The following is a 10074-nucleotide window of genomic DNA, read 5'->3' as shown; positions in this document are numbered from 1 at the left end:
TGAATATTTTGTTTTCGATTTCTCAGCTGTTAACTATATCATATGATTGCCGAAAAGTTCACGTATTACTTTTCGCGTGATAATGTTTTGCTTTTATTTTGCTTTTACATGTTAAATATGTACCTTTAACGGGGGGCTACTAGGATAGGTTTGGGGACATGTATTCCTACTGCGCGTGCGTGCCTCTCATAGTCCCCAAAGGTCTGGGATGAATAGCACTTAGGCTTTGATCTGCTCGAGGAAGTAAAAAAAAAAAAATACATAAATAAGACCGGGTGTCAGGATAACTCCGCCACTCGGAGGCGTTAAAATCCCCCGTCTTGAATGCGCGCGCGATGCTCATCATGAAAAATTACCACATCGAATGAGAAATTAATTCTTCTTTTAAACGAATGTTATTTCGAACTAATGTTTTCTTATGTGATGCATGCATGCACACACACGCGAGCGAGCGCATTTCGCTTACATTATTTAATGACTGGTTTTTTTTGGGGTTTTTTTTTTTTGCTTTGTTTTGTTTTCTCAGAAAATAATCACATTAATATCAAGCCACGTGTGATACTCTGGATACAGAAAATCAATAATTTTAAACTCCACGCTATTCTCACGAAATCTTCATTTAGCCAATCCGGCATAATGAGCACTCACTGGAAAAAAAAAAGCACTTACGTTGGAACGATTTGAACTTATATTCCTAACACATAAATATTGTCTATTTCATATTAATACAGTGGTTTCGAGTTCTTCTTGGCAAGTGTCGTTATTTTCCGTGTTATATTTTTTTTTCTTTATGTAACGATGTGGATTGATTGGTGAAACCTTTCTAATAATCGGCGATATCGTTAAATTTGCTTTTAACAGATACCCTACTACTTTCGACTTCAAGAGATTTCTGCACCCGCAACCTCGGTCCTAAAAATAATAGATCCCGATTATGAATTGGTGAACACGACTCACACCTTTACAAATTAGTGACTCCACAGTCAGTACCTATAATTGGTATATATCTCCCCCCCCCTACCATGAGTCGCGCCACAGATACTAAAAAGCTGTTTCTTCTTCTATTGCTTTTTTATGTTTCTTATTAGACATCATGATTGTCAGCCGAAAGATGAGGAATATTATGGGAGTACCAATATAGGACAAAGGCATGGATTGTATTTGATTACTCATGTTTGGTGTCTATCATTTTACTCAACATTATTTACTAAATAGAAATAGGGTAATTGATAAGGTTATTTCATTTATTTTTTAACTATTTTTTAACGAATCAAATATCAATAAGTACAGATGGGTCCGCCATATTAGATTCTCACTGTCTCTAGAAAACAGACAAAAGAGAAATCCTATCTAATTTTTTTTTTAACTTTAAACAGCTTCAGAACTTTAAAATTATGCAGGTACGTTAAAAAAATAAATTTTACTACTGCTTTCGATAACAGTTATTTTTCACATAATTTTTTTGTTTTTATTTTTACTTTGTTAATTATGCTGCGTGACTGACAACTTTTCTATTTTTAACAGTTGTAAAATAAATCAAACCGTGTTTTATGTTTGGCTTCCATTTATTTATTTAAAAAAAGAAAAAAAAACGCAGTCTCCCCGGCGGGGAATTGAACCCCGGTCTCCCGCGTGACAGGCGGGGATACTTACCACTATACTACCGAGGACCGTTGCTGGTAGGCATAATCTTATCTCCTTAAATATATTGTCAGCAGTTTGACATTTTGTTTATGATTTATCGTTTTTTGTTTAATATGAAGAATGCTATTCACAAAGTTTTACCAGATGTCGTGTAGTCGTGCACTCCCGTTATTATATTATCTCATTTGCATGACTATGACGCATAATGGAGTTTTTTTTTTTTTAGTTCTCTCACACTGCGAGAACTTAGACATCGGGGTCGTAAAATTGAGACTGAGAAGTCAGCGCCCCCAGAAGATAAGGACGCCTCAGGCGATTAGCAATAAACTAACCCCTTCTCAAAGAGAGAAGGCAAGGCCTTGGAAGGTGGGCCTCCTAGAACTGCACAGAACTAAACTCCCACCGCAAAATCAACAGGGACCTGATCATTGCAGGAATGATCTAATCTCTGTTGATTTTCGATCACCCATGATAAAATAAATCCCTAACATTTATATTAAAATTCCAAAGTCTATAACTTTTTGTTCCATCCTCCCATGCCTTTATTGTTATCAAAATCGGTGCAATCGGCCATTTCAAAAAAAATTTAATTGATTGATTACCTGCACTAGTTAGGAATCTCCTAACATTACTTTGTTATTTTTTTTTTATTTTATTCATTTTTTAATACACCTTTCTTAAAAAACATTCATACATTTTTTTCTACACTACCAACATAAATAAATAACTCCGAAAATATGTTTTTTTTTTATTTGCGTTACAAATAAATAATCAACGCGATAATAAAACGTATTGTTTTACTCTGTATGTTTTCAGCGTCCCAGTTGTTGTTGGGTGGGGGGTCGCGTTTAGATTAAAAGATATACAAAAATTTGAATTTGACTTTAAGTATTATGGTATCTGTTCAGTGCACATATACCTATAAGTATGGAAAACCACTTATAATTCAATGGCTGTAAGTTTTTTTTTCAAAAATAAACAATTATAAACAGAACGACTCATATAAGTCTATCTATATTATTTTTTATTTTAATATACTTTCATAGAAATGTTTCTGTTATGTCACAAAAATATTTTCTTTACATCACAAGTACCACGCTCATACATTAATTCCATAGCTAATATAACATGCTGACTCAACGGGTCACGTGTATTCTAGTATATATATATATATATATATATATATATATATATATATATATATATATATATATATATATATATATATATTACTCATATCTCTACTGAATACAGTACAAATTGCAAATTTTTTATTCTCCTTTTCAGGGTGGGAAGATGTGACACAAGGTTGGGAAAGTTGAGATTTGAAAAGTCACCACCCTAGAGGAAGAGTACTGTAAAAAATGCATGATCAGCATCATATGCATCCCCCCTGTAGGATTGGCTCGGATGCTTAGCAATAAACTAACTTTTTCTCAAAGGATGAGAAGGCAAAGCGTGGGAGGTCGGACCTCCTAGAACTGCACATGGCTACATTTCAGCCAACAGAGATAGTTACCGTAAATGTTTTGCTGTCCTGTTTATTACTTATTTATTACTATTATTATTAAACGCCTTTGTTTCTAATCGTACTCTTTTACGTTTTCAGGTTACGTTAGCTTTTACTACTAAGCGGCTGTGTGCTTATCACCGTTCTTACATATAAGGGCGTGGGTGTGTATGCTCTCACGTATGTTACGTGCAGTTCACTGTTATATGTGTGTGTGTGTGTGTGTGTGTGTGTGAGAGAGAGAGAGAGAGAGAGAGAGAGTGTGTGTGTGTGTGTTCTTATCCTTACACCGTTTTTTGCCTTAAAAGTCTCCGAGACGTTTACGTGCAAATGTATAATGCGTACATACCTGATTACCTTGGCCAGCGGATGATATCTTCTGGTCCCTGGTCTGTCATCTCGTTGGGAAGTGGTCACTGCAGACAGATGCATTGATAAACAACAAGATGGATTTGAAGCTTCAATCTTTTATTTCAAGGCAAGCCTATCATCTCAAACCCTGGTTGTCGGAGAGCCGAATCTCCGATCTGCATTCCTCTGCTGCCTAAACCACTCTCAGCCCATGTGGTCGTCAACCGGATGCCTACAATCACAATTCCCGTGTCACCCCTAATTTCCGATGCATGTCACCCCCTAATTTCCGGTGCATTCTCTCTAGGTTGATACCTGTCAAACCTAACCTTTTGTGGCCATGCCAACTCGCTGATGGGAAATCAAAATATGCTTATATAACTTTCTTTTTCTAAAACTACCTATATAGCAATTAAGCTGGCATTCCCAATGCTACAAGAGGTCCAGTCATCACAACCATAGCTAAGACTGGTGGCTTTCGGGTCGACGGAAAAATGGAGTACAGTGTTCGTCACCTTACGCCCACAATTAATCACGAATGACTAAGTCGACCCAAATATTAGCCTGCGTAATAGTATTGTGATCATTTTAAAGTCATAATTTATCAACATTATATCAACTATTTTTTTGTCGTATCACCACTTACCAAGGCCAAAATCAACTCGGGGATAAAAAATAGTTAGATTTGATGACGACTGTTGTAATCTACTAGAAAGCAGTCCTATGGTAGTATGCTTCACCGACGGGGAATCCGTGCAAACAAGCTCTATCAATAAAAAATTTTGTCTGACACTAGGCACATCGGGAAAGCAAAGGAAATCTTTTCCAGTTGCTGTAGTAAGACGAGTCATTATTTTATAATCAGATTGAAATTATATTTTATGATTATTTTCCCGTCATCATATCTAAAACAATTTTATTCCACTTTCTTGGTTGATATAATATTGAAAATTAGAACTCCGACCCGATATTTTACAAGTACATACGCCAGATGCCTGCAACTCTCAGAACCTTGCTCTACCTGTAAGTACAGATGGCAACTGCAACATAGACTGTTGCTACAAGATATGCTTGCACAATCACAGTAGACGCTGCAACTGGCTAATTTGAGGCGCAGAAGTGTATTGTCTATTGGGACAAATGGATGCCAGAAACAATTAGTCGGACCAACTAATAACATACTGACCATTTACGATCATTGTACGGGATAAGACAATAAATCCTCAACATCGACTAATTTTTTTCTTTCTTTTTTCTTTTTTTTTTTTTTTTTTTTTTGTACATCATTTTTGCATTAGGACTCCGAAATTAAAAGCCATTATTTGCTGTCATACCGGAAGGACATGTCCGAGTCATCATTTTATAATCAGAGAAAGAATATGACTTCCGGGTAGAAGAACATTGTTTGTAACTTTGTTTGACCTTTTTTTTATTTTTATTTTTGTTTTGTTTGGATTCAAATACAAAGTAAGATTGTATCGAACCGATTTTTCATGCATTTATATGTGTATTAGGGATGAATGGGCCGCTTTTATTTAAATTAAAAAATCTATTTTAACGAAAAAAAATTCTACACATTCATATATACGTGTGTGTGTGTGTGTGTGTGTGTGTGTGTGTGTGTGTGTGTGTGTGAGTGTGTGTATATATATATATATATATATATATATATATATATATATATATATATTTCTGTGGAAATATACTTTCTTATAATATATACCAATCCTTATTTAAGAAACTCAATGTAATTTCACAGCAATATAGTGAATAAATGACAAAAGACTATATTCCAAAGTTCATGATGTTAACCATCTTATAATTTATTCCTTTAATTCAGTTTACATTTTACAATTCTTGACAGTGTCTGTTTCGTAGCGCAAAATCACTGATCGATAAAATATTAAGTGATTTATTTTGCATTACGAAACAGATACTCTCAAGAATTGTAAATGTAAACTGAATTAAAGGAATAAATTATAAGATGGTCAACATCGTGAACTTTGAAATATAGTCTTTTGTCATTTATTCACTATATAAGTGTGCGTGTGTGTTATTTAACTACTTGGAATAGTAATTACATATGAATAAATAAAATAAAGTTCTCTTTTAGATAGCTCAATAGTGTGATACTAGAGCTATAAATATTTTTTTTCTTAAAAATCACACGTTAAAATATTTACTCATTTTCAAAATGCTGATATTGTATTTAAAAAGCAAAAGGGATACCCGTTCTGTTAATAAGAAGGTCTTATTTGTGGACTGTAAAACTTTTGGAGAAAAAATTCTACGCTCTGATGAAGACCAGTTGTGCAAAATTATAATTGATAAACTATTATATACTTGAATGCCAACACCGGCGGCTGAAAGAATTATAAGTAAGTGTTATATTTAGAGGAGTCTTATTATTATTGTGATGCTTAGAGAGGGATGTTGTAAGAGAGATTGTTGTTGTTGTTGTTGTTGTTAGGACTTTTTAATAGTGAGAGTCTTAGAGTCTAAGAGAGAGAGTCTTATTAAGAGATGTTGCTGTTGAAAGTCTTATTAAAAGCGCAGTCTTAGAAGAGAGATGTTGTTGTAAGAGATATTGTTCGTTTTATAAAGTGATTCATAAAAAAGTTCATACTTAGAAGTGTAGAAGCTCTTTTAGTGAGGAGATAGTGTTGAGACATTGTGTAGACAGTCTTAGTGTTCATATTGTGTATGTAAGATGTGTATGTAAAGACATTTTAAAACACATGATATACAAGACATCTAATAACAATTTTCACTTTACCTTTTGTTAGAATTACAACACAAAGACGACGTTTATAAAAACACATGATGGGTTTATTTCTTCTCACGACCGTTCGTGGTTTTCTCATCAAGAATTCAAAGCTTCATTCTAAGTTTCAAAAGTGACCGTCTCGCTTCTAGACGTTTGAATCCATAACTGCAGACTATCGTCTGTCGTCCTCAAACTCCCTCTCTGTTTCTCCTCGCTTAACTCTAAAGTTTTCTAACTATATCTAAGAACTTCCCATTTTCCATGACGTCATACACATGTTAAAACATGTGTCTTCTTTCACGTGTTCTGGACATGCGTGTCCAAAACTTTTTCCTTTGTTTACAAAAGGAATTTAAACCTATATTCCCAATAACCTATTTTTCCAATATGTTAAAAACATGTTTATTAAATTATCTTGTATAGATGCATTCCTCAATTGAATTTTTCATAACAGACTTGTCAACGCAAATTCTTTTCTTGAAACTATTTTATCTCTAAGCTAAACAATGGTTTGTTTTACATTCCATTTTCTAATTCTCTCTCGTAATCTATTTCTAAGCCTAATTTATGAGGTTCGAATTTCGTCTATTCTATTTCATTTTCATTTTAACCAAATCTCTCTATTTTTATACTTACATGAAACCAAATCTCTCTATTTTTATACTTATCATGTAACATAAGGTGTTACCAATAACTATTATATACTTGAATACCAACACCGGCGGCTGAAAGAATTATAAATAAGGTGTTACCAATAACTATTATATACTTGAATGCCAACATCGGCGGCTGAAAGAATTATAAGTAAGGTGTTACCAATAACTATTATATACTTGAATGCCAACCCCGGCGGCTGAAAGAATTATAAGTAAGGTGTTACCAATAAAATAATAAATACGTGTGTGTCTACTCCTTTTAATTTTATATTTTTAAGAAAAATATAAATACATATGTACATATTAATATTAATATTTTTTGTTTATAAAAACATATACAGATATGAGATTTCCATGGAGGCGTTTCGAGCAATAACACTAAAAAGATACGATCTCATCGGACTAAAGAAAACATATCTATTTTTATTTGTTCATATTGAAGAGAGAATATATCTATCTATATAGTTATAAAACTCTGTAGACCTAGCTTGCTTGCATCTTGTCTTCGACGATCGGGCGACTCTAGCTTTAAAAAAACAGGATGATAGGTGAATTTATATATATATATATATATATATATATATATATATATATATATATATATATATATTTGAATACCAACACCGACGAATATTGGCTGAAGAGAGCTTGATAAGGATACCTTAAACGGGCCTTATTATCGGGCTTGAAACCGACGGTACCAATGATCTGTCTCAACTAACAACTTTCTGTACACAATATATATATATATATATATATATATATATATATATATATATAACTACTTAATTTACTCACATAAACTTAATATACGAAAGTATAGATTTATGCGTAAACTTTACTTCAAAAGTGCTCAATATGTAGGTAGACCTAGTTAGTAATTTATAAAATATATATGGCGATTAAGCTACACTGAATATTCGGCGTTTCATCCACTCTAGGACTCCTCAGGCTTATGCGCATAAGCCTGAGGAGTCCTAGAGTGGATGGACGCCGAATATTCAGTGTAGCTTAATCGCCATATATATTTTATAAATTACTATATATATATATATATATATATATATATATATATATATATATATATATATATATATATATATATATATATATATATATTTAAAAGAGTGTAGCCATCAACAATTGTGGGTTTTTTTAAAGGTTTTCATCATATTTTTATTTTAAAATATTTTTATAACGCGTTTCGAGCTTAGGGTGTGCTCTCTTCAGATGTTTTCGTAAAAAGTTTTTCTTTAAAATGGGAGTTTGTAGAGTTACCTCCGCTGATATTAAATATGTTTTTCAGAGTGATGTGTGATCTCAGACATTCTGACTCCAACTGTAAGTGTTCAAAGTGTCCGGTCAAAGTTATTTTCAAAGAGTGGCTTTTGGTCCATTTGGTGAAGGTTTTTATGGTTTTTTTAGGGTTTTGCTGCTTGTTGGGTTTGTCGAGGGTATTGTTGTCTAGGTCGTACTAGTGTTTGGAATTCATCAGAGTTCTTGCCATTGAAATACTTGTAAAAGAGGCACCAGGATGCCGCGTTTTGACGATGCGACAGTGGTTTGAGTTTGTTTGATAGTTCAGGACCTATTAGGTTGGCGATTTTTTAACCCTGTCCAGGAGCGAGAGACTAATGACAAATGCACCATTGCACCACTCCCAGATGAGGCAACAATACGCCTGTATATTCGCTAATTTGAAAAAAAAGGGGCAAGGAATAAAGGGAGATAACTCAATAATATTTCATACTAGATTTATGTTGTAATGCTTACAAATTCTTATTAATCGCTTAAAAATGACTTTTTTTTGCTTCGTATTACTGTACACATAGATTCGAAAAAGTTGTCAAAAAACAAAACAAATATATAACAAATAAATGTTATCAAAGGCAACTTTTCTACCTAACTGGAAATGTTTTTAGTGTTTTTATTCAATGTAACATGTTTATTCAGCTCGAAAAACATACAGTGTTTACCGATGTATTGGAAAATTTAAAATGGCGGCCGACTCTCTCTTTGGCACGGTAAGTTTGAGAAAAGAGTTATAAATAAAAAAAACTAGACAAAATACGGTTAAAAACTCGCTCAATATATGTTACCGTGACATAGGCTGACATATGCTCGGTGGGTTTTAACAGTATTTTGCATATTTTTTATTTTTAACTCCTTTTCCCAAACTTACCGTGTCAAAGAGAGATTCGGCCGCCATTTTAAATTTTCCAATACATACATCGGTAAGCATTTATGTTTTTCGAGCTGAATAAACATGTTACATTGAATAAAACCACTAAAAACATATCCAGTTAGGCAAAAAATTAACTTATCTTGCCTTTGATAACATTTATTTGTTATATATTTGTTTTTTGACAACTTTTTCGAATCTATGTGTACAGTAATACAAACCCGATTTTTTTAAATGAAAATCAAACTACTTGGTCTATTTACGTGATTTTTGGAATATATTTTTGTTTCGTCACAGATATGAACATCTTGTAAATATTTTCTTTATTTTTATTTTTATTTATTTTTTAATATAGGCCGAATTCTGAACAAGGTTACATTATCCTGAAAATAAAACGAAGAAATAAAGTTATAATTGAACAGAATTGTTCTTTATTGCTGTTCGTTTAATAGCCGACACTTGGCTCGAATTCACTCAGGGCGGCGGCGGTGGTGGCGGCAGCTGAAATAGGAAACAGGTGTTTTATCTATTATATCTTAAACGATCTTTGACAGGCCGCAATTATTGTGATCTCAAGTTGCCGATGTGTACTGGCTTAGTTTAGCCATTGTCACAAACGTGAACCAGGCTGACCTAGAAAAAAGATTTAATCATTTATTTTTATTAGTGTACGTTTACCATCTGCTGTCAATGGCTCGTTGGTCTAGGGGTATGATTCTCGCTTCGGGTGCGAGAGGTCCCGGGTTCAATTCCCGGACGAGCCCAAATATTACGTTTTGACAAAATTTTACAAATTGATTCTTAGGACATGATAGCAATTATTACAAACAAGCTCATTCGTTGTTCATTTTGATTATTTTATGAAGAATATGGATTTTTATATTTACTCATGATATATATATATATATATATATATATATATATATATATATATATATATATATATATATATATATATATATTA

General features: G+C 33.0%; 2 non-coding genes across 2 annotated transcripts; one reads left to right on the top strand and one right to left on the bottom strand.

The window, feature by feature from the left end:
* Positions 1-1598: 1598 nt before the first annotated feature.
* Positions 1599-1670, bottom strand: Trnad-guc (transfer RNA aspartic acid (anticodon GUC)). Its single transcript has one exon. It is a non-coding gene; the product is annotated as a tRNA-Asp (tRNA).
* An 8132-nt stretch (positions 1671-9802) lies between these two features.
* Trnap-cgg (transfer RNA proline (anticodon CGG)) lies at positions 9803-9874 on the top strand. Its single transcript has one exon. It is a non-coding gene; the product is annotated as a tRNA-Pro (tRNA).
* Positions 9875-10074: the final 200 nt, after the last annotated feature.

This window comes from Euprymna scolopes, chromosome 14 (genome assembly GCF_053919585.1).
Source record: "Euprymna scolopes isolate OS-2025 chromosome 14, ASM5391958v1, whole genome shotgun sequence".
Taxonomy (NCBI): domain Eukaryota; kingdom Metazoa; phylum Mollusca; class Cephalopoda; order Sepiida; family Sepiolidae; genus Euprymna; species Euprymna scolopes.
This window is presented reverse-complemented; position numbering and strand designations above follow the sequence as displayed.